The sequence below is a fragment of the Aethalodelphis obliquidens genome, unplaced genomic scaffold, assembly GCF_003676395.1.
Source record: "Aethalodelphis obliquidens isolate GAN/ISIS:26980383/991018 unplaced genomic scaffold, ASM367639v1 scaffold11, whole genome shotgun sequence".
Taxonomy (NCBI): Eukaryota; Metazoa; Chordata; class Mammalia; order Artiodactyla; family Delphinidae; genus Aethalodelphis; species Aethalodelphis obliquidens.
This window is the reverse complement of record NW_020837955.1, coordinates 34577076-34600541: the sequence shown is the minus strand read 5'-3', so window position 1 is coordinate 34600541 and position 23466 is coordinate 34577076. Positions and strand designations below refer to the sequence as shown.

General features: G+C 40.8%; 1 protein-coding gene and 1 non-coding gene across 4 annotated transcripts in view; one reads left to right on the top strand and one right to left on the bottom strand.

Annotated features, from left to right (window-relative positions):
* Positions 1-10987: 10987 nt before the first annotated feature.
* Positions 10988-11120, top strand: LOC113623702 (small nucleolar RNA SNORA66). The gene has a single exon (XR_003434019.1). It is a non-coding gene; the product is annotated as a small nucleolar RNA SNORA66 (small nucleolar RNA).
* Positions 11121-11329: 209 nt separating this feature from the next.
* SEC23IP (SEC23 interacting protein) overlaps positions 11330-23466 on the bottom strand; it is a 59437-nt gene continuing 47300 nt past the window's right edge. Inside the window, exons 19-20 of one of the 3 annotated variants that reach the window (XR_003433943.1) lie at positions 19468-19714; positions 18251-18747 (exon numbers count right to left, since the gene is read on the bottom strand). The gene's annotated coding sequence lies outside the window, so the exon portion shown is untranslated. Of the gene's footprint in view, positions 12649-18247; positions 19715-23466 lie in introns of those variants that run through there. The other 2 variants (XM_027112787.1, XM_027112785.1) reach the window with 2 other exon arrangements.

Sequence of the window (23466 nt, the reverse complement as noted above, 5' to 3'; positions counted from 1 at the left end):
GCCTGCCAATGCAGGGGACACGGGTTCGTGCCCCGGTCCGGGAAGATCCCACACGCCGTGGAGTGGCTAGGCCCGTGAGCCATGGCCGCTGAGCCTGCGCGTCCGGAGCCTGTGCTCCGCAACGGGAGAGGCCACAACAGTGAGAGGCCCGCGTACCGCAAAAAAAAAAAAAAAAAAAAAAAGCTTATGATGGGATTTCCCTGGTGGTCCAGTGGTTAAAGTGTGGGTTTGATCCCTGGTTGGGGAACTAAGATCCCACATGCTGCGTGGCCAAAAAAAAAAAAAAAAACTTAAAGATCATTAACTCTGGATGTGTGCCAATATGTATAAGTGAACATATTCATTCAACATGTATTTATGGAGCAACTACTATGTGCCAGACATCATGCTGGGTTTACAAAAGCAAACATAGCCCCTACCATCATGGATCTTCCAGGCTACTGGGGAAGGCAGACAACCAAAGAATTGCACAAGTAAATACAAAACTAATTATCAAATGGGATAAGTGTTGTAATTCTTATAAAGCTTGGGTTCCTGTTGTTCATTTTCCTAGCAGTGTCACAAAGAAACACAACCCAACAAATGAAAGTAATTTCAATATAGCTCAGATCTCTGTCAAGGTGATGAAAAATAAGGAAAGACTGGGAAACTACATTTGGAGGCTGCAGGGATGTGATAACTAAGTGCAATATAGTATCCTGGATTTGGATCCTGGAACAGAAAGAGGATATTCATGGAAAAACTGGCAAATCTAAATAAAGTCTGGAGTTTGGTTAATGACAATGTACCCAAGTCAGTTTCTTAGTTTTGGCAAATGTACTGTGGTGATGTAAGATGTTAACAACAGTGGAACAGTTAACAACTGGGTGAGAGGTAGATGGAAACCTTCCCTGTCTTTGCAACTTTTTCATAGATTTAAAATTTTTCCAAAATAAAAAACGTATTTAAAAAAATAGTTCATATCTTTACTTGAATTCTCAAAAAATTCATGATGGTATCTAAATATAGGGATAGTTAACATTTATAAAAGTCTCATTTGTAATTTACCTCTTATATTAGTTGCCTGTTGCTGTATAACAAATCAGCCCAAAACTTAGCAGCTTAAAACAGCAAATAATTATTACCTCACACAGATTCTGAGGACGTGGAATCTGAGAGTGGCTTGGCTGAGTGAATCTGTCTCAGTGTCTCTCATAAGGTTGCAGTCAAGCTGTACACTCATCTCCAGCCTCAACTGTACACTCATCTCAAGCTTCAATTGGGACTGGAGAATCAAATTCCAAGCTCATGTAATTGTTTTTAAGTTTCAGTTTCTTGCAGCTGTTGGCTGGAGGCATTAGCTCTTCACCACGCCAGCCTCTCCATAGGGATGCTCACAAAAATGGCAGCTGACTTCCCCCAAAGCAAGTCATCCAAGAAAGCAAGAACACATATCCAAGACAGAAGCTACAGTCTTTTTATAACCTAATCTCAGAAGTGACATATCATCACTTCTGCCATGTTCTACTTATTAGAGGCAAAATACTGAGTCCAGACTACATACGAGGAGAGAGGAATTCAGTTCCAACTCTTGAAGGGAACAGTATCAAAGAATTTGTTTTTAAAACTACTGTCTCTACTCCCTCCTAGTAGACTCACTAAACTTACAGAAAAGGATCCAAAAAAAAAAAAAAAAAACAACCCAGTATAAATCCAGAAGGACAAGGAAAACAGAAGAGACAACAGCAACAAAAATTCAGAACCGGGAAATCAGGAAATCAAATCCAACAGCAGATCAAAGGAAGTTGAATCCTAAGTCAACACTGGGAAAAACAATGATGCCACGTAATTTGTGCTTCAGAACCTCAAAAAGTCTCATGAATTGGCAGCACCAGGTACTCGTGGAAGTGGAGTAGAGGTTGAAAGTCTGTTTAAGAACTAGTGAGGGTAGCTTCCACTCCATAGGCCTGGGCTGTGCACGGTGCCTCCCTTCCCAAGTGCACAGTATGGAAATGGGGAGGGGTCAGTGGAAGAGTCACTTTACAGTAAAGAAAGCTAATAGGGACTAGCTCATCCATGTGATCACGGGCAGCAACAACAGTGACAAATCATGTTAATAGTACGTACGCTTGACATGATGCAATGAAAATGGCACTTTACCTGTGGTCTTCCTCCCAATAGCCAGTAACCCCAGCCTTATCATGAGGAAAACATCAAATTTCAATAGTGGGGCACCCTACAAAACAGCTTACCAGCAGTGTTTATTCGAGGTCATCAGAAACCAGCGAAGTCTGAGAAACTTCCATAGCCAAGAGGAGCCTAAAGAGATATAGCAGCTAAATGTAACATGGTCTTTTAAATGGGACCCTAGAATGGAAAAAAGACATTAAAAAAACTAAAGGAATCTAAACTATGGACTTTAGTTAATGTACCAGTATCAGTTTATTAATTGTAACAAATGTTCATACCAATGTAAGATGCTAATAGTAGTGGAAACTGAGTGCTGGGTATATGGAAACATTATACCACCATCTCAGTTTTGTTCAGGTCCCCTGGATGCTCTCCCCCACTTGATGTATTTCAGCAGCTGCTCCTGCCCCACCCGGGCAGAAAATGAGAGGTTTATTCACGGGAGTGGGTAAAAAAGATGGAAGCACCAACCATAGTTAAGGGACAGAGTAAGATACTGAAAATAAGATTAAGTAAGAATTTACATATTAATGTTGAAATATTCAGCTCCCCTCCCTGACTCAGAACCCAGAGGAAACAAGGCTCCTACACCCCAAGAAGGGTATTTGAAAATTCTTCTCTGGCCAACTCAAGAGAAAAGACACAAAGATAGTTAGGAGAATAGGAGAAATTCCCCAATGAAATAGTCCCTCCACCCATGGTGAGGCTCTCAGTCAACAAGCCCAATCTCACTGGGGTTCTTAGTGTCTCAATCTTAAAAATAATTACCAGATATGTGAGGAAAATCCTTAACATGAAAGACACCAGAAACAGTAAAAGGCAATTGAGAAGAAACAGACACCACAAGAACAAAAGCTTCAAAGCCATATTTAATATTCTCAGAGCAATAAGAGAAGAGTTTGTCTCCATGAAATTAGAACAGGATGCTATAAAAATGAGCACAAAGAAGAAAAAAGGGGAGGTGCTCTTGGAAATTAAATTTTTAGCAGCCAAAATGAAAAACTCAGATGACAAAAAGCCAAAGGGATGAAAAAATATTAGAGAAATAGGAAGAATAGTCCAGGAGGTTCAACACCCAAATAAGAGGGGTGCCCTCAGAAGGAGAGTACAGAAAAACCAAAGGGAAGAAAATTAATTTATTTATGTTTCAAGAACATTTTCCACAATTTAAAGAATGAGTCTGCAGGTTGAAAGGATCAACTGACAATGGATACAAACAGACCCACACCCAGACACAGGATCATGACATTCTGAAACATGAGAGACATGGTCTAGCCAAACATGTTAATTCCACTCCCCTCCTTGCCAATGACTGGCTCAGGACTGGGTGTACAGTGCAATTCTAGTCACTGAGACATGAAGGGAAGTGTGCATTAGCTTTCTGGGAAAGCTAATAAGGTTTCTCTTAATAACTCACATAGATGCGGGAAGAACGACTCCCTTTTGCTGCTTCTGGGTGTTCGGAACTGCCTTAGCCATCTTTGAACCACAGAACACACAGCGCAAGAGGACACACATTTGATAAGTGGAAGAACTAGGTCTCAAGTCTACCTCCAAAGCCCACGTTCTATTTTTTTTTTCCCAAGGGGAAAAAAAGGGGGAACCCCCCCTTTCTTTTATTCTCTGTGCTCATAGTTATAGCATCCTGTTCTAATTTCATGGAGATAAACTATTCTCTTATTGCTCTGAGAATATTAAATATGGCTTTGAAGCTTTTGTTCTTGTGGTGTCTATTTCTTCTAAATTGCTTTTTTTCCAAGCAGCATGTGGGAATCTTAGGTCCCTGACCAGAGATCAAACCCATGCCGCCTGCAGTGGAAGCGCAGAGTCTTAACCACTGGACCGCCAGGGAAGTCCCAAATCCCATGTTCTTTATTTAGCTCATAGTCTACACTGAAAGACTATCCCCAGAAAACAGCCTGAAGGAAAAATCATACCTGTGGCTCCTATTATGTCACAATAGTTTATACATCAAGTGCCTCTAATTAGCTGTTGGCACTTTTCTGGAACCTCTGCAACTTGAATTTGTATACTTATTAGTGCTAGAAAGTAACCCTAGATCATAAATCTTTGAATATCAATAGCCTGGAAGTTTCAGCAACAGCAATTATCAGTTTAACCTACAACTCATTCAAAATGTCATCTAATAAACAAGTACATTAAGAAGGCTCTTTCACTTTCAAGTTCACTTATTTTCATGCCAGATACTGTATTCAGATATTAAATCTCTGGCTTATTAAAGCAATAGTAATAAAGAGGCCAAAGTCATGAATTTGAACCTCCAGGTAAACTGGTTTAATTATCTCCACCACTAACTTCAATCAGTAATATTTCAAAGAAATGAAGTTTGTTTGAAACAAGAGGCAAATTTTATCATGTTACCAAAAAAAAACAAAATGAGGAGATGGTCAAATTGGGGGTGGAGAATCATCGTATTCCGGCAAAAAAAAAAAAAAAAAAAAAGTCATGCCAGTAATCAGAAAGCACCTTTATGAACAAAGGGAGCTATTGTGTTTTATGGTTCAGGCAACAGTCTCACTGAATCAATGGTGTTAACCACTTCCTATGGACTGATGACACCCGTAACCAACACCTCTGTCCAGATCACCCTTCTAAATGCCAAGCCTTCATAGCCAACTGCAGCTGTACATCTCTTCCGGAAGTTCCCATGGCTGTCTGAGCCTCAACAGAGTGAACCCTGATCTAGACTTTCTCCTTTCTCGATGCATGGCACCACCATGCAACAAGTTGCCCAAGACAAATCTTAGAAGCCATTCACAACCACTCCCTGCCACCCAACAAAGGTCTGTATATCCTTCCTTCTCTCTCAGTGTTTCTTCGCTTTGATCCCTCCTCTGTATCCCAATTCAGGCATCTCTTTCCTGGTCTATTTCAATGGTCTTCTAAGTAGTCATTCTTTTTCTAGTATCTTCTCTGTCCAATCTCCATAGTTATTAGAGTTATACTAAAATGCAAATCTGATGGGAGGAAGCAAAGGAGAAGAGTGGAGAGGTGGGTGTGTGGTCCATCTGTTTTATCTCCTAAATAGGGAACCTCTGAAAGCTTTTACACAGGGGAGTGACGTAAGCATAAAGATTTTGTTTGTTTGTTTGTTTGGGGCTTTCTTTGCTATAAAATGGACATAGGATCCCATTACTATTTAAACTTGTGTTTTTCTGACTGATATTGAGCATCTCTTTGGATACTTATCATTCATTCAGGCTTCCCCTTCTGTAACTTGCTTATTCATATAATTCCCTTTTTAATTTTTTTCTCTGTTTCCCTTTTTTCCATACCGATTTTTAGATGTCTTTCTCCACACTCTAGAAGCTAAAGCTAATTTTTTTTCAGTCATAGATGTTGCACATACATTACCAGCTGTCACCTATTCATTTACTCTGATGATGGCATTTACCTGTTAACAGCAGCCCCAAAAAAGCCTATTTTTAATGTATTCAAATCTATTGTTTTCTTTATTGTATACACTTTGAGCATCTATTAAGAAATCCCCCCCACCCAAGATCACAAAGAATTATCTACATTTTTTCCTATAACGTTGCACTTTTATCTTTAAATTTAGGTCTTTAATCCACCAGAAGTTTATTTCTGGATATGGTAGAGATGAGGACCCAACTTTATTTTTCTCCAGATAACAACCCAATTTTCCCAAGATTATTTACCAAATAATCCACCTCTTCCTTAGCTCTATAAAATACCAAATCCTCATTTATACAGAGTCAATTTCTGGATGCTTTTCTGTTCCATTGAGCCTGGTTTTATGCCTGGCTCTATATTAATATCTGGTAGTGCAAGTCCCCTTTCTTTGCTCTTTTTTTCCCCAAAAATGTCTTAGTTATTCTTGAAGTTTTATTCATCTATCTAATTTTCAGAATCAGTTTATTAAGTCCCCTTAGAATACTCTTGGAATTTTAATTTGAGTTGCATTGAATTTATAGATTAAGTGGAAATCAATAGTTTTATAATGTTTTCATCCCACCCACAGCTTTTATTTAATTTTATTTTATATCCTCTAATAGAGTTTCAGACTTTTCTTCATAAAGGTCTTGAGAATTTTTATTATGTTAATTCCTAGAAACTTTATAGGTTTGTGGAGTTTGAAGTTTTTTTCTGTATTTTAATTGTTTTTTTTTTTCATTTTATAATGAGTTATTTCTAGAGTAAGGGAGATGCTATTAATATTGATTTTGTACCCCATTTCTTTCAAACTCACTGAGGCTTTCTTTGTGGTATGATACATAAATCTCTTTGTGCCTGCTCTGTGTGTGCTCAAAAGAATGTATATTCTGTGTTGCTTAAATTTATCTCTGCTAATCTGGGTTAAGTAATCATGTTATTAAACTCTTCTATTTTTTCTGCTTAATTTATCAGCTTTTGAGTATATGTTAAAATCTCCAACTATAATTCTTGATTTATCTATCTCTCGTCTTAAATCTACCATATGTTGCTTTATATGTTCCAAAGGTATAATATTAGGGGCATATGTCTATGATCATTAGATCTTCTTGGTCTATTGTGCCTTTTATCAGCATGCAACACCTTGCTTTGTCTTTGATTTTTTTTCCATAAGTTTGTTTTGTCTGACACTAAAATTGTTCTTTGAGCTTTATTTGCCTGGTGTATCTATTTTCACCTCTTTATTTTCAGTTTTCCTGTGTCCTTTTGTTTCAAGTGCAACTTGGTAGATAAAATGTCACTGGATCTCAGGATTCTCTCATTCAGCCCACCTAGAGTCTCTGACTTCGGCAGTCATCCTTCTTTCACAGGGCTCCTGATCCCCAAATGTCTCTTAATTGTTCTTCTGCATTCACCATTATTCCCTTAAGACTATTCATTGGCCAGTGATGGCTCTCTGGTAGTGAGAAGAGGCCCTACCTTGAGCTTCTCCAGGTGAGTTGGAGGTACAGACACAGAAAGCCCCAACTTCGGCTTTCCAAGCTCAAGCAATTCCTGCCTGGGCACCCTGTGGTGTGATAGAAGCTCTGGACACATGGAGGTGGGAACTCAATCAATCAGTGTGTTCATCTGCCTGCTAGTTTATGAGTTGCTTTAGATTTTAGGGTTTCAAGCACCCAAAGTTCTGGTCCAGCCATACAATCAAAGGTTTGCTATTGCCCTGGTTTGGTGGTGTAAGAGAGAGAAAAAGCCCAAGTATAACCAGTCCCAGTCCAACCCTGGCTTTGGTTTCCTGCCCTGAACCCAACTCTCCCCTTTCTCCTGAGAGTTTAGGGTCAGTTGTAAAGTAAGGTTTTGAGCACCATTCCCTCCCTATCTCCTCTTGGCATCTCCAGTGTCGGAATCAGAAGTTGTTGGTTTCCCTAACCAGAAGACAAATTCTGAATAGCCTGTAACAGACATTTGTTTTTCTTGCAAGATATTGTGCCACTGTTCGTTGCCTATAAATCAACTTAATTTAGATTTTGAGCTTTTCCCATGGTCAAGCTGGTGGAAATATACAAGTCCTTTCTCTCTTGATTTTCAAAAGGTGATCTATTCACACGGCTCAGGAATATCTAAAAAGTGACACTGTGAAAACCTCCTTTCCACCCCCAAATCTAACCACCGATATTGGTTTATTATGCATATTCCAGAGTTTCACTATATATATATACAAGAAGCATAAGAATGTATTATATGTACACGCACACACTGTCTTATTTGCTCCCTTTTTCTACGAAGGACAGCAGAAAAGGACAATCTACTCAGCATTTTGCCTTTGTTATTTCACTTAACTTTCTGGTAGATCTTTCTCTACTGAAAGGTTGAGCATCCTTTTTATAGCTCTACAGTCTCCCGCAGTATGGAGGACTGTGATGTATCTAACATCTCCCCCTGACAGACATCGAGGTTGTTTTACGGTCTCCCCTATTACCAACAATGCTGCGTTGAATAAAATAGAGCGTTTAAACAAAGGGGGGAAACAAAAAAACAGCCAAGGCATTTCATTTTGTGAGTGTTTCCCAGTAACTTATTTCTCCTGCTGCTGTTTCTTCCTGCTGCATTTTTATTTTCCTGGAAGCTTCATGTTGATGCTTGATTGCAGTTTCCACATTGTACAGGGTCATTTTAGCAGTTGGAATTACACAGTAAAATAGAAAAATGTGCATTTGTGGGTAGCAACGAGAGCAGCAAATCTTGCATTTGTCCAATGCCTTCTGCAGCCCCGAGTGCTGAGACAGCAGGCTGGTGGAGACTTCGAAAGCTCAACACACAGTGACAGTCAGCTGCAGACACCTCCTTTCTGCCACAGCAGCCTAAGATGCCCAGGGTGTGCTGGTCAGGCCGTTCTTCCAAAGGCTACGGAAACCACAGAAGGCACACAGGAATGTTTTTCCTCAGTGCTTTCAAAAATCCACTGGCATATATACTGAAAAGAATTGAAAGCAGGAGGACTTCCCTGGTGGTCCAGTGGGTAAGACTCCACACTCCCAATGTAGGGGGCCTGCGTTCAATCCCTGGTCAGGGTACTAGATCCCACATGCCGCAACTAAGAGTTTGCATGCCACAACTAAAGATCCTGCATGCGGCAACAAAGATGCCATGTGCCGCAACTAAGACCCGGCGCGGCCAAATAAGTAAATAAATATATTTTTAAAAAAGAATTGAAAGCAGGGACTCAAAGTGATATTTATACACCCATGTTCAAAGCAGCTCTATTCACAATAGCCAAAGGGTGGGAGCAACCCCAGTGTCCACTGATGGATGAATGGATAAACAAAAGGTAGTATATACATAAAATGGAATGTTACTCAGCTTTAAAAAGGCAGAATATTCTGGCAAGTACTACAATATGGATGAACCTTGAGGACATTATGTTCAGTGAAATAAGCCAGACACAAAAGGACAAATACTATACGTTTCCGCTTACTTGAGGTACATGCAGTCATCAAATTCGTAGACACAGAAAGCAGAACAGTGGCTGCCAGGGGCTGGAGGAAAGAAAGGAGTAGGAAGTTATTGTTGATGGGTACTGAGTTTCAGTTTTGCATGATGGAAAGAGTTCTGGAGATGGATGGTGGTGATGGTTGCACAACAATGTGAATGTACTTCATGAGACAATATTGTACTTAAAAATGGTGAAGATGGTAAGGTTTTGTTTTGTTTTTTGGTGGGGTCTTAGTTCCCCGACCAGGGATCGAACCCATATCTCCTGCAGTGGAAGCGCAGAGTCTTAACCACTGGTCCACCAGGTTAAGTCCCTAAGATGGTGAGTTGTATGTTATGTGAATTTTACCACAATTTTTTTAAAATTTAAAGGGTAAAAAAGATAAGCTAAAAAAAAAAAAAAAAAAAAAAAGAAAAGCTATTGGCAGCCCCTTGATGGATGTCAGTCTCTCTGTATCAGCAGTTGTAAGCAGAGCCTTTTCCGATCAAATCATTTCTCCATGATCCATTTCTCCACTATCAGTGGAGTCGCACAGAAAAAGATCTTATCCTGAGGACGATAGTAGTGAGACCACAAGTTAATATTAATCAAGCCCTCACTAAGCTCGGCTCCTTTATCTCATTTAACCCTTATTAAAGCTCTGCAAGGTCAACACTATCTGCATTTTGCAAATGAGAAAACCGATGTTCGGTCAATCCAAAAGATAAACAGCAAAACTATTAGCACTCATTAGAGTGAGGAGTTAGGCAAGGGACATGAGATAAATGAAAAATAATCAACACTTTCCCATGTACCAAAAATTTCCAACTCAAAATTGTTTTTAAAAAATCATCCCATCCACAGCAACAACAAAAACTTCAAAATACTGGGGAAATATTGCAAAAAATCTACCGAAGAAATATAAATAAGAGAGGAATTGGGACGAGGGGACAGAGTGAAAAATTCACTTTTTACCTGGTGCAATGAACTGAACATAAATGTTCCCCCCAAATCCATATGTTGAAATCATAACCCCCAATGTGATGGTATTAGGATGTGGAGTCTTTGGAAGGTGAATAGGTTATGAGGGTGGAGCCCTCACAAAAGGGAATAGTGCCCTTACAAAAGAGACCCCAGGGAGCTCCCTCACCCCTTCTGACATGTGAGGATACAGTGAGAAGACAGTCTTCTATAAATCAGGAAGCAGGCTCTCACCAGACACTGAATCTACTGACAGCTTGATCTTGGACTTCCCAGCCTCCAGAAATGTGAGAGATAAATTTCTGCTGTTTATAATTCATCCAGTCTGTGGTAGTTTGCATAGCAGCCCCAACAGACTAAAACACTCAGTACTACCTCTGTATAATTTTATATTCGTGGGGACTTGCCTGGTGGTCCAGTGGTTAGGACTCCGCGCTTCCACTGAAGGGAGCATGGGTTCAATCCCTGACTGGGGAACTAAGGTCTTGCATGCCATGTGGTGCAGCCAAAAATAATAATAATAATAATTTTATATTCATGTTAAAATGAAATTTCTGCCTAGTGAAAAAGAAAAATGATGCCCTGGGCCTAAAGTAAAAACCTCTCCAAGTTGCTGTGAGGACCAGATTTCCAATCTTCTTCAATGTAGTTAAAATTACAATTTGATTTGTATAAATATATATTTACCTAAGGAGAAGGAACACAATGAGAATAAAATACATTGCAGTAAAATACCTAGTGTGTGTATATGTAAAAAATTATAGGAAAGATGTATGAATTCATATGGATATATTTAAAATGCATTAACCAAGAACTTAACAGTAGTTAGAAGGCAGTTGAATTGGGAATACAGGAGTTAATTAATATAATTGTTAATAAAGAATTTTATGATAGAGAAAATGGTACATTTTATGCATTTTTTTAAGGCAGAAATAGTAACTAAATTTAAATTGGGTGCAAACTCGATCACTAGCTCTGCATGATGTTGCAGAGGTGAGGGGAACCAGGTTTGCTAAAGTAATTGTGGTGATAGAAATGTATTAGCCTTGGATGCTACCGAGGTGGCCCATTCTATCCCAGTACATTGTAACTGTCAATTACTGCATTTTTTAATAGGCTAACTAAGGAAGAGAACAGGTGGAACCGTCCCAAAATGTCACTTGCCCAGAAGAAAGATCGGATAGCTAAGAAGAAGGCAAGCTTCCTTACAGCTCAGGAACAGGCTGCTGAGAGTTAATAAACCAAACCACAATTTCTATGAAGATTTTTCAGATAAAGACAGTAATAAACTTATTGAACAAGTAAAAAAAAATTTTTTTAATTGAGTCAGGGTAGTGAGAGTGGCAATATTTTCTCTAAGGAAAAAAAAAAAAAAAATCCTTTAACCCATCCAGGTGTTTTATTTGATCCAATCAGGGTCTGATTTCTCTGGTTCTTCAGAAACTTTTCTACCTGTATTGTTTACTTCTTCCTTTGAAGGGCGAAGTCCACCAACTCTTGTACATACTTAAGGAGATTAATTTTTAAGCTCTCTCCTCTGATATAAAATGTACACCACCTCCTCTCCTTTCATGTTAGTTCCCACTGGGGCGAGTCAGGCACAAAAATTTGATGAAGTCTCAGCTATTATTAAGGAAGGAATACATGGCTACCAATCAGGCTGAAGACATGGGTCAAGGAGATTTAAAAAGAAACTCATTCATTAATTCCATTAATTCCTGTATGTTAAACACTTTACATCCATGAGCTCATCTAATTCTCATAACAACCCTAAAAAGTGTAAGTAACTATTTTAATCCTTATTGTACATTTTAGGGCTGTAAAGCTTCAAGAAGTGAGATTACGTGATGAGTAAGTGGTGGAACAAACAAAGGCAATCTCTTTCCACAGCCTGTGCTCTTAGCCATTACCCTATACCCCATCCAGCCCCTCAGTGGGAGACCTGCCAGGGCACACTAGGCACTGAGTGTTTTTCTCCTAGGATTATAGACAAAAGTGCAGCGAGAGGAGAACTCCAGCTCTGGGTGCACAGAGACCTTACTAAGGGCAAAAGTTGGTCCTTGGAAAATATTCCCCCAAAGAGAGATGTGTCTGGTAAGAAATTAAAGGCAAAGCTATGTAAGCAATTATGGAAATTCATAGCCATGGTGCTGCCCATTGAGGCGAAGATATTCCTGTCAAGTAGTGACTTAAGCAGTGATTTTAAGCCACCCAGCATTTTACCACAATGTGCCTTAGTGTGTGGTTTTCTTTGTATTTATCCAGCCAGGGGTTTGTAGTGCTTACTGAAACCATTCATCACTTTTGGAAAATCCTCATTATCTCTTAAAATATTGCTTCTGCCCTATTCTCTGTCCTCCTTGCCTTCAAGGACTCCAATTACACATATTTATATCTTCCATCATATTCCATATATCTCTTACACTCTTTCCTGTGTTTTCTATCCTTTGCCTCTGTGAGCATAAGTCTATCTCTTTCTGACCTACCTTCCAATCTACTATTCCTCTCTTCAACTATGTCTTATCTGGTGTGAAACCCACTGCTGAATTCTTATCTTCCACTGCTATATTTTTCAGTTCTAGAATTGCCATTCAGCTTCTTGTATATCTCCAGTTCTGCAAAATAAGTCTCCAAATTGTCATCTAACTTCTTGACAATATTAATCACCGTTATTTTAAGTCTGTGTCTAATAACTCCAATGTCTGGATCTACTATACATCTGTCTTTACCATTTTTTTTTGTCTGTTTGGTTTTGGTTTTCAGTCATATAGATTGGTCATTAGGTATGAAAAATTATACAGAAAATTTGAAGCTCTGGGTGATGTTATCTACCTCTCCCCAAAAATGTATTTTTCTTCTTGCAGGTAGTTCGGAGAGGGGTAGATCACCTTACAACCAAGGATTAAGCTGATTTAAACCTGGGCTTTAGTCTTTGTGAGGGCTGCTCTACTTCTGGTTCATCCCTATCTGATGGAATAGACTGTCAGAAGTCCCAGCTGAAATCCTGGAGGTATTTGTAAGAATCCCTCATCCTTGGTGTGCCTTAAACTTTAATTGTTGTCTCCTCAGTCATAAGAATGCCAGAAGAGCTCAGCTTAGTAGCATCTCAGTTGGCGCTTTCTGCATTGGCAATTACCTCGAGGGGAGAAGTGACACCAAATGTCAGCCTTCCCTTCTCTCTGGGATCTTGATCTCTCAAGTCCTTGCTTCTTTGGTACGTCTCTGCTACCTTCAAACATTTTTCCCATCTATTATATTTTCTAGTTGTTTTTGGTGGAAGGGCGGGTGTACAATAAGCTAGGCCACCATTACTGAAAGTAGAAATATCCCTCATGGCATTGCAACTGAAAAATGTGATGAGTTGGGCACTAAAAAACTGGGTGGGGAAAAAAGCCAAAAAGTAACAAGAATATTCTGGAAGGTAAGATTTCTTGTCAAGAGGCAACATTGGATGGGCTACTCTGCTCCCCCTCTTCCCCTCTCATACACATAATTTGGATTTTTAAAAATTTTGGAAGGTAAATAGAGAGTCTGAACAGGTTTGTGAGGAAACAATACCTAAAGCCAATTATTACATTTCCTGAAATTAAAGTTTTATGTCCAAAGGCAAATTTCATTTTTAAATAAGTGAAATGCCACAGGTACTACAAAAGGAATTTTAAATATTGCTAATGCTAACACTGGCTACATAAGTCAGACCAAGTTCTAAAGTAAGACATATGACCTGAATGAAAACAAATAAATGCAATACAAATCATATACACAGCATAAACAAGACAACTCAAAACTTCCTGAACTAGGGAGCCTTTCCGGAAGATTCAGAAAGGTTCAGAAACTGGATCATTAGGTTTACATGGCATCCACTGATCAAATCAGTTTGTGGTTTAGACACAAAATACCACATTTGGTTAAAAAAAAAAAAAAAAAAGCCAATGTGTTCTAACAGAGGAATGCCTTTTAGAATTCACATTTCCTATAACTTTCATTTTTTTTTAATTCAGCTTTTTAGCAGGATTTATTTTTGGCTGAAAAATAGAAAAAACCACTTTACTAGATAGCTCAGTGACTGAGAGTTAAATCTACTTGAAGTGTAAGTTTGGGGGGATACAAACACTACCATTTAGGGAACAGAATCTTGAGGGTGATTTTGAGCCTGCAAAGAGGTACAAAGACTCCAATAAAATCAAGTGAAGGAAAAAAATAATAAATCAAGTGAAGAAAGTCTGATTTTCTTGGCAACTTCCTATTTCATTTGGCCTCAGAGAAATCTTATATCTGTTCAGTGATTGAATTTAAAACCTAATTCAAATGTTCACAAAGCTTTCTCTGAAAGGAGGTTCATCAAAAGGTTGATCTATCTGATGTATCTTTCTATCCATACACACACACACTTATATATACATACATATTTGGAAAATTGGAAACAATCAAAAAATAGGTGCCTAAGTAAAAACTGATTTGATTTTATAGAAGACTGTTTTCATAACATAGAAAAAACTCAAGATAACAGTAAATGAAAAAAGCAAGTTCCAAATATTATAATGTGATCCCATTTTTATTAAGGAAAAGTGCAAAATGGTGAGGGTGGAATACGTGTGATTGTTATCTTCTCATTTATGCTTCTTTGCATTTTCCAAATTTTCAAATCCAACACAATTCCAAGAGCTATTTCATATTTATACTTTTTTTTTTTTTTTTTTTGCGGTATGCGGGCCTCTCACTGTTGTGGCCTCTCCCGTTGCAGAGCACAGGCTCCGGACGCGCAGGCTCAGCGGCCATGGCTCACGGGCCTAGCCGCTCCGCGGCATGTGGGATCTTCCCGGACCGGGGAACGAACCCGTGTCCCCTACATCAGCAGGCGGCCTCTCAACCACTGCGCCACCAGGGAAGCCCCCATATTTATACTTTTTAAGGCCTGTCAGAGTTACCTATATTGATAAATAATGTACTTCCACACAGAAACAAAATGGTGCCACAGAAAGAGGACTGGACTTGGAGAAGAGTTGAGTTCAAGTCCCAGCTTCACCGCTCACTCCTCAGAGTCACTTTGGACAAGTCATAGCACCTCTGGGAATCTCGGTTCTCTCATCTATAAAGATGGAGGGACTTCCCTGGTGACGCAGTGGTTAAGAATCTGCCTGCCAATGCAAGGGACACGGGTTTGAGCCCTAGTCTGGGAAGATCCCACATGCCGCGCAGCAACTAAGCCTGCGAACCACAACTACTGAACCCACGTGCCACTACTACTGAAGTCCGTGCACCTAGAGCCCATGTTCCTCAACAAGAGAGGCCGCTGCGATGAGAGGCCCACGCACCACAATGAGGAGTGGCCCCCACTCACCGCAACTAGAGGGAGCCTGCGCGCAGCAACGAAGGTCCAACGCAGCCAAAAATAAATAAATAAATAAATTTATTAAAAAAAAAATAAGATGGAGATGCTTATCCCTGTCCCGCCTTCCTCCCTTAATTAGTGCAAAGGTCAAACACAAAAAGTTCATGAAAAAAAAAAGTTCATGAAAGCCTTCTGACAAGAGGAAAGTGAGGTTCAATAAAAGGAATAATCGGGGCTTCCCTGGTGGCACAGTGGTTGAGAGTCCACCTGCTGATGCAGGGGACACAGGTTCGTGCCCCGATCCGGGAAGATCCCACATGCCGCAGAGCGGCTGGGCCCGTGAGCCACGGCCGCTGAGCCTGCGCATCCGGAGCCTGTGCTCTGCAACGGGACAGGCCACAACAGTGAGAGGCCTGCGTACCGCAAAAAAAAAAAAAAAGGGAATAATCAGTAACTACCAAAGATGCTCTTAAAGTTCTTGTGGATCTGACTCAAGCTTATAAAGTTAAAGGCTCTGTATTTTGTTTCAGAAAAAATATCCATCACTGCCACACACCTGTTCCCTCAGGTGGGACCCTGACAAAGCACCAAAGCAGGAGTGTTGGACAGGTAGGTAGTATCAGCCCATAGAGAGAAAAAACAAGATGTTTTCACAAACCACTGGAGTGAAGAAACAGCTGTCCCAGGTCCCTGGTGGTACCTTGTCAACAGTTACATGAAGCAGAAGACAAGGTAAGGATGCAGTGGGAGAGACATCCACGTATGAGAATAAGGTAATTTTTTAAGATGATAACACACTCCCCTGCCTTCCAAATCCACTAAAAAAAAAAGAATCTTGGGACTTCCCTGGTGGTCCAGTGGTTAAAACTCCGTGCTTCCACTGCAGGGGCACGGGTTTGATCCCTGGTAAGGGAAGTTCTGCATGCCGTCCAGTGCGGCCAAAAAAAAAATGAAAGAATCTTGATCAACAGGCTGAAAGAGTTTGTCCAAACATTGGAGGAAAAGTAAAAGCTTGAATTTTCATCTTATTTTTAAAATTTTGCTTTCTGTACTCTGATCACAATTCCACCAGTTACTTATTATGTAATCCTGGACAAGTCACTCCATGTTTCTGACCTCTGTTTCCTTATCTATAAAATGGGCCTGTGCCATTCCTATGCCACAAATGTCAGAGTGACCTATGAAGCTGTTACTCCACTTGGGATTCAAGGTGGACACAAATGGACTTGGGCACAGGAGACCAGGACTGCAACGCTGGCTTTGTCATTATCTGCAACGGTGACCAAGGCCCTTCCTCTTTAATCCTCAGATTGCTGGGAAGGGTTAGAAGGATTCCTGAGCTCCCAACCTAGCCACAGTTCAAGCTACGCACATCCACTGTTCTCCCAGACTGGGCTGTTTATATCAAGTGGCCACCCTCCCCCTGCAGTGGCATCTGTGCTAGGACACCACCTTTGTCTGACAAGTTGAACTTGTACAGATAGTGCTGCCAGCCTGCCACTGACAGCGACTGGCTGTTTTTATAGTTACAGAAATACGTAGATTTACATCGACCTGTCCACGGGCCCTTACTATCCGATAAGACTCCTTGTGGCCAAGACTAGAAATCTGTGAAATTCCAAGTCTTCCTCCCTCTTCTCCTCCAACTTCTTCCCAAACTGACCGTCTAATTTTAACAACACTGAACATGTGTTTCCAGATTTTCACTCTTTAACTCTCCCATGATGAACAATCCAGTGTATATAAATCTTTGTCTATTTTTTTAAGACTATTTCTCAAAGTAAAATTACTGGGTTAAAAGGTGCAGACCATTTTAAGGCTCTTGATACACACTACAACAAATTGTCTTCTGGAAAAGAACAAGCAATTGATATTCCTGCTAGCAATGTATGAAGCCGTGGGCCCATCCTTTTGTTTTGTTTTGTTTTGTTCATTTGCCAGTATGAGCAGTTAAAAAAAGTCCCCCCTTTTATATTTTAATTTGTATTTTTGAGATAAGTCACAAGGATGAACATTTTATTTCAAGTGTACTGGCTTGTTTTGTTCTGTTTCAGCGAATTATCTGTTTGTGTCCTTTTCATATTTTTTAAGTGCATCAAAGGAAATCTGTGAAGCAATTCCTTCCATAGCTAAACAGGGTGGGAGACCTAACTCTAGACACAGAAATAGAAATGTGAAATTGATTAATGTGAAATGAAAACTTTAGCTAAATATCCTGTTAACACACATATTGGTTACAGAAACTAAGGCATACACGCTTCCATTTTTGTAAACTATTTTTTACCTTAAAGCAATTTTAAGAAAAATTGATCTTTTTCTCTACTTTGCCATTCTAAATCCACTTTATGAAAAACTGTGACTTTTCTTTAGATGTGACACTTTCAGTCAAAATGAAATATAAAATTCAAAAGCAAAGTAAAATAAGATAAAAACTAACCACTTTAAAGTTGGCTGGGATCTGAACTATACAAAACTAAACAACATCCATAAAATGAAAACTTCTTTAAATATTCATTTCCCTTTGGGGCCTGGCAAATGGGAATTTAGTTCCAGCTTACTGCACACGATCACTCCTGCAATTCAAGAAAGCTCTTTCCGGAATTTTAAGATATGCCAAGAGTAGATGTGATGTTCCTTTTTCTTAAAAAAAAAAAAACAGTTTTCACATTTTTTCATTTAAATTTTATTTATTTACTTATTTATTTATTTATCCATTGCAGTGGCTTCTCTTGTTGCCGAGGACGGGCTCTAGGCACACAGGCTTCACTAGTTGTAGTGCATGGGCTCAGTAGTTGTGGCACACGGGCTCAGTAGCTGTGGCTCACGGGCTCTAGAGTGCAGGCTCAGTAGTTGAGGCGCACGGGCTTCGTTGCTCCACGGCATGTGGGATCTTTCCAGACCAGGGCTCAAACCCGTGTCTGCTGCACTGGCAGGCGGATTCTTAACCACTGTGCCACCAGGGAAGTCCCTTGATGTTCCTCTTTCAGTTCCAAAGAAAGTGGCGACAGACATGACTCTACAATCCAGCCAGCAGACTAGATTTAATTCTCTGCAGATCAGCAGCACATGTTGGACTGGAGACACCGAGGATTCAGAAACCTTCATCTTTACGTATTTCTTCTGGAGGAGACTGAGGCTCAAACTCATCAATTCAAAACTCATCAGATTTGACAACAGTCGAGGTAAACTATAATTTTCAGTTGGCAAAATATTGTCATTTTATAGAGAATAAAACTCCACAGGCCCCAGGCAATAAGAAGTCATGAAAGAGGGAGAGAATCATATACAGTCATCCGAAGACCACGGCCCTACTAGAGATTCAGGGGTTGACAAAACTGATTTGGGAAAGAGGAAACAATGTGGAGACAGCGAGGGCTTGATTCTGAAATTTGTTGGAAAATGAAAAATGGCATCAGAAAATGAATTTTGAAAGAAGTTAAATGAAAAGTATTTGAGCTAAAAGATATGAGGTATAGTCTCAAAAAAAAAAAAAAAGTAACTTCCTATTACAACTGTATGTTTCCAATATAAGACTGAAGAGTTTGCCTACCCAAATGCTGAATAACAAAATCTCTCCCTTTCACGCACCTGATGCAAACATGACCTAAAGAAGTTCTAATGAGAACTTCTAATGACAGAAAAGCTACTTCAAAACTGGCAAATTAAGAATTTCTGGAAGCCTGTCTAGTAAAAGCTATCATGGGTATTATTTGAAGAAACTAAGTATTTTGACACAAGATGAGGGGGTGGGGGTGGATTTTATATGTATCTTTCCACTGGGAAAGCTTTGTTCTTTTTTATTCAGAGGAACAAAAAACATTAAATACAGATCCTTAAGGTGAAAGTGAACTTCCAGCCTAAAAAGGACACCTTGCCAGGTAACTGCACGTTTAGAAATGGGCATCTCCCTCCGTCGCCAGCCGCTTGCTGAAATCTACTCATGCAGGTGCCTTCCTCTTACCTAATGGATGTCCGCGAGGGTCCAGGTTTAACTATGAGAAACTCTCTCACGTTCTCACTGTGTTTGGGGAGGGGTGCAGGTTGAGGACAGCGTGGCAGAGGCTGTAGGTGTCAGGGAAGAGGATGGAAATGGGGTTCTTACTCGCGTTTCTGTGCCCTCGGGGTTTGCCTCCCTTTGAGGGCAGAGAATGGAATCCCGTTAGTCGTTTTCCCCTGTTGAACAGTGCTTTTTGAGTTAAGACACCTGAGACCAAACCAGGGTAAAACAAATGTCAATTAAACATCACTGAGCGGCACTGGTACAGAGGAAGCAGGCCCACTCAGGGTTTCTGGAGGGTGGAGGCTTTGCGGAAAAGGCGGTAGCCCGAGGTTCTGGTCTGCTGCAGCATCTGGAAAGGATGATAATGGAAGAGCAAATTTGGGAGGATGAATGACCAGCTTGGTTCATACAGAGGGAGCAGCAGGCAAGGCTGGAGAGAGGCTGGGGAAGCAGAGCAGGGAGGACAGGAAATTCTGAACCAGGGAAAGCCACCCAGAGGTAGAAGGGAGCTGGAGACGGCTTCTGAGGACAAGCTGGGAGGGCAGAGGATTGAGGATGGACTGCAGAGTTAGGACGGTGTCTCGGCTGCCTAGGCTTAAGGAAAGCCGGGGTGATGGCAGTGAGAATGGAGAACCAACCCCAGAGAAACAATAAAACCTGGGGTGTTCACTGAGACCCTCAGGAGGGCACACAAGCTAGGACACGTCTACAAACACTCTTTTGTAAGGACAAAAGACCATTTTTGCGTTTATCCCTTCCTTTTCAGTTCAAAGGGTAGCAAACATCTAGGTCCTGTTTAGACCAATATTGGGGAATCTTCATTAACACGAGGTTTTACGCCCCACATAAAAAAAAAAAAGGCACTTCAGGCAAAAACAACAGAGCAAATTATAATCTACATCTCCTAAAACTTACCTTTTTCTTTCAAAGGTTATCCTTTGAAAATGCTTTTGCTTGTGAAAAAACAAGCTGGGGGGTGGGGAGCAGTGTTGTGACTGCCTAGGTGTTTCCAGAAAGAGGCAGACAGTCAATTTCCAAGCGTCTTTCTATAGTAGAGGTTTCCCTTTATTTTTGAGGCTTAAGCGTACTTTATTCTCCCCTGCCATTAACTGAGTGGCCCTGGCAAGATGGCTAGCTTCTATGAGCTTCAGTTCTCTCATCTGTAAAATGGGGAGAATAAACCTACCTCCATGGGGGTTCTGTAAAGATTACATGAAAGAGCTTGCACAGTGCCCAAAACACAACTGACACCCCAAAAGCACGAGTTCCCCTCCCCCGTTCTATTCCAGGGAGTAACATTCAGAGAACTACCACCTGAAGTTTCTTCAGGAGTCAGAAGTGCTGTTCAAAACACCTTTTCACCTCCTGGGAAAGAGAAGCAAACGAGTCTCAGAGATACAGCTGAGCACAGGCTTTGAGGGGCACAGGCTTTGAGGGGCACAGGCTTTGAGGGGCACAGGAAAGGAACGCCTCTTAGTTGGTAGTAAGCACTTCCCAATAGTCCAAACCATGCTCCTTTCAACAAGAGTGAATGCTATTAAGTGACTTAACAGAAAGAAAAGGCACCACAAGAAATGTTGTCTTTAAAACAACTTTAATGAAAACCATTCTCAACACATTCAAACAGCCCTTTTTGTGTTTCATGAACAACTTAATCTCGTCCAGTTGCCCCAACAGGTGATGCTGTTTCCCACCTCAGGTCTTTCCACCTCTTGAATGCACTTTCTTTCCCACCTTGTCCCTGGTTGCCCCTGCTTACCTGTCTTTTAAGTTACAGAGAGGCCAACCCTGGCACCCCTACTGAGGCTAGGGGAGGGGTACAGACAGGGGGATTCACTACCCATTCTCCACACTTTTGAGCATCTGAAAATTTCCACAATAAAACCTTTCAAAGTCACTCTTTAATATAAGAAATGAAAGAAAAACATGGTGGGTCATCCCAGGTACACCAATTCCACCTGTCCATGAACCTGAACTGCAGCTCACCCCCTAGCAAATACGCAGCACTGCCTACTTTCTCACGGATGCGTCCTTGCTAATCCCTGGTCTAGTTTACAGGTCGCTGTAAGTTTCCTATATCGGACACATATTGTGACAGTTTACTGTCATATTAAGTGTGAATACTGCCCAAACGTGTTTCACTTGCTTTGAGACTGAAAAAAGGAAGCACTAAATGGAGAGGCTGTACTATCTCACGAGCGCCCACTAGTGTCAACAACAACATAAAGTCATTCTCAGAGTTCTGTGGGGCTGATAGGTTTGGGGAAACCTGCAATAGCGTTGATGTTTAAAGCAGGAAAATAAATACCAGGGTGAAAAGAAGGCAGAATTTAGGAAGACAAACATGTTTTCTAGATCCTTATCCCAAAAGGAACTTAGAGAATCAAGGCATGTAGAAGTTACGCAAAGTTGCTCTCCAAGAGTCCCACTGATCTGTGTGAAGACAGCCACATGAGCATTACCATCCCCCCGCGCCCGCCCCGACTGGCTCCACAGCTCCTGTCCTCCCTTCCAGTCACCTGCAGACACCTGGGCCTCTGTGAAGGATGCTCAGCCCTCTCTGGCAGCTCTCAGGGACAAGAGACCTGGCCAACTGCAACCCAGGGAGGACTGGAAGTGGCAGTGACCTAGCAACAAAGACGTGGGTCTTCCCTGAACCTGAGTGGTCGTGATAAAAAGAGTAGCAGTAGTGACAGTTAGCTAATGTTCTGAGTGCTTACTATGTACCCAGCATCGCTATGTGATCTTCACTCATATTTTCATTTAAGCCTCACAATAACTCTATGAGGTTGAGGAATTTCATGAAAGAGGAAACTGACCAAAAATCAGAAACACTTTGCCGAGAGGTTAGAGGAAAACAGTCTTGCACGGGACCCACAGCTAAGCAGAGGTAGAGAGCTTGGACACAAAGGCAGGTGGGCACCAGAGCTCTTCAACATGCTGTCAAGTTTTTGGTAAGCTCACTTTAGGGGTGAAATAACAGGACAAGACTGACAACCTGTTGCAAGTCTTATACAAATATCAAGGAGACAAGTCAAGTGACAGTCCATCCAGCGCTTTGCAGGGAGACAGACAACAGCAGGAATGCCGTGTCAGCGCCTCAGCTGTAAAGAAATGAATTCTATCAACTCACCTTAGAGGACCCGCCCTGGGGAACTAACTCATACTGACTGGTAATTATTGCTACAATGAGAACCATTAACTTGGAGGAAAACCAGAACATTCAGTGTCTTCAGCTCAATTCACCCTGTTCCCAGATGGCAAAATCTACATGGGAAACAAGTCACCACCAGAACGTTGCTCAGTAAACACTAAGGCTCAGCACTAAGGTATGACACCTCAAGTCATAAAAACCTGAAACAACGGTAATATACCAAGATCAACCACTCTGGAATTTCCGGGACAGTCCTGATCTCCAGCACGCTATTTATAATATTGTGAGTTGCTATTCTGCATATATGATCCTCCCTGCAAGAGTAGTGGTATCTATGCTCTAATGTCCTCATTTTCAAGGGTCTACGTAGAGCACACCTTTCCAATAACATACTTATGTCAAAAATCAATATAATCTGTTAAGTCCTTCTACTATAATCACACTCTGGTTTTGAGAAAAATCCTTATCTGGTGGATTCATGAACCACACAGGCCCATCAGACTTGGAAAGGAGTTTCCTCTCGTTATGGCCACATTACCAAACCAGGCCCAGGCTGACCTCATTGGTTTTACGACGACTCTTTGACCTTCAGTTTCAGACACTGATGCTTTTTAACTTTAGTCCCAAACTCTGCACAGAAAACAGTTTCAGAATAACCAGCGACTTGACTTTCCTCATCTGAGGAAGATGAGGGCATTAATCCAGGTTAGGGCTGGGTAGGAGGGTCCCAGGAGGCGACGAGCTACTGGGAAAAAGGAGGTCAAGCTTTACTCAGCGGCTATGCTCTCATCTATAGTTTATATACTGAAATTTGAAAAGGGTTCAGCTACTTTTTAAACGTTTGCAAACCACTGACCTGAATGGCCATTCTAAGGTCTATAAGTATTTAATTCTATTTCTGATTTTTAAAATTGTTTTATTCAACAAATATTTGGAAAGTGCCTTAC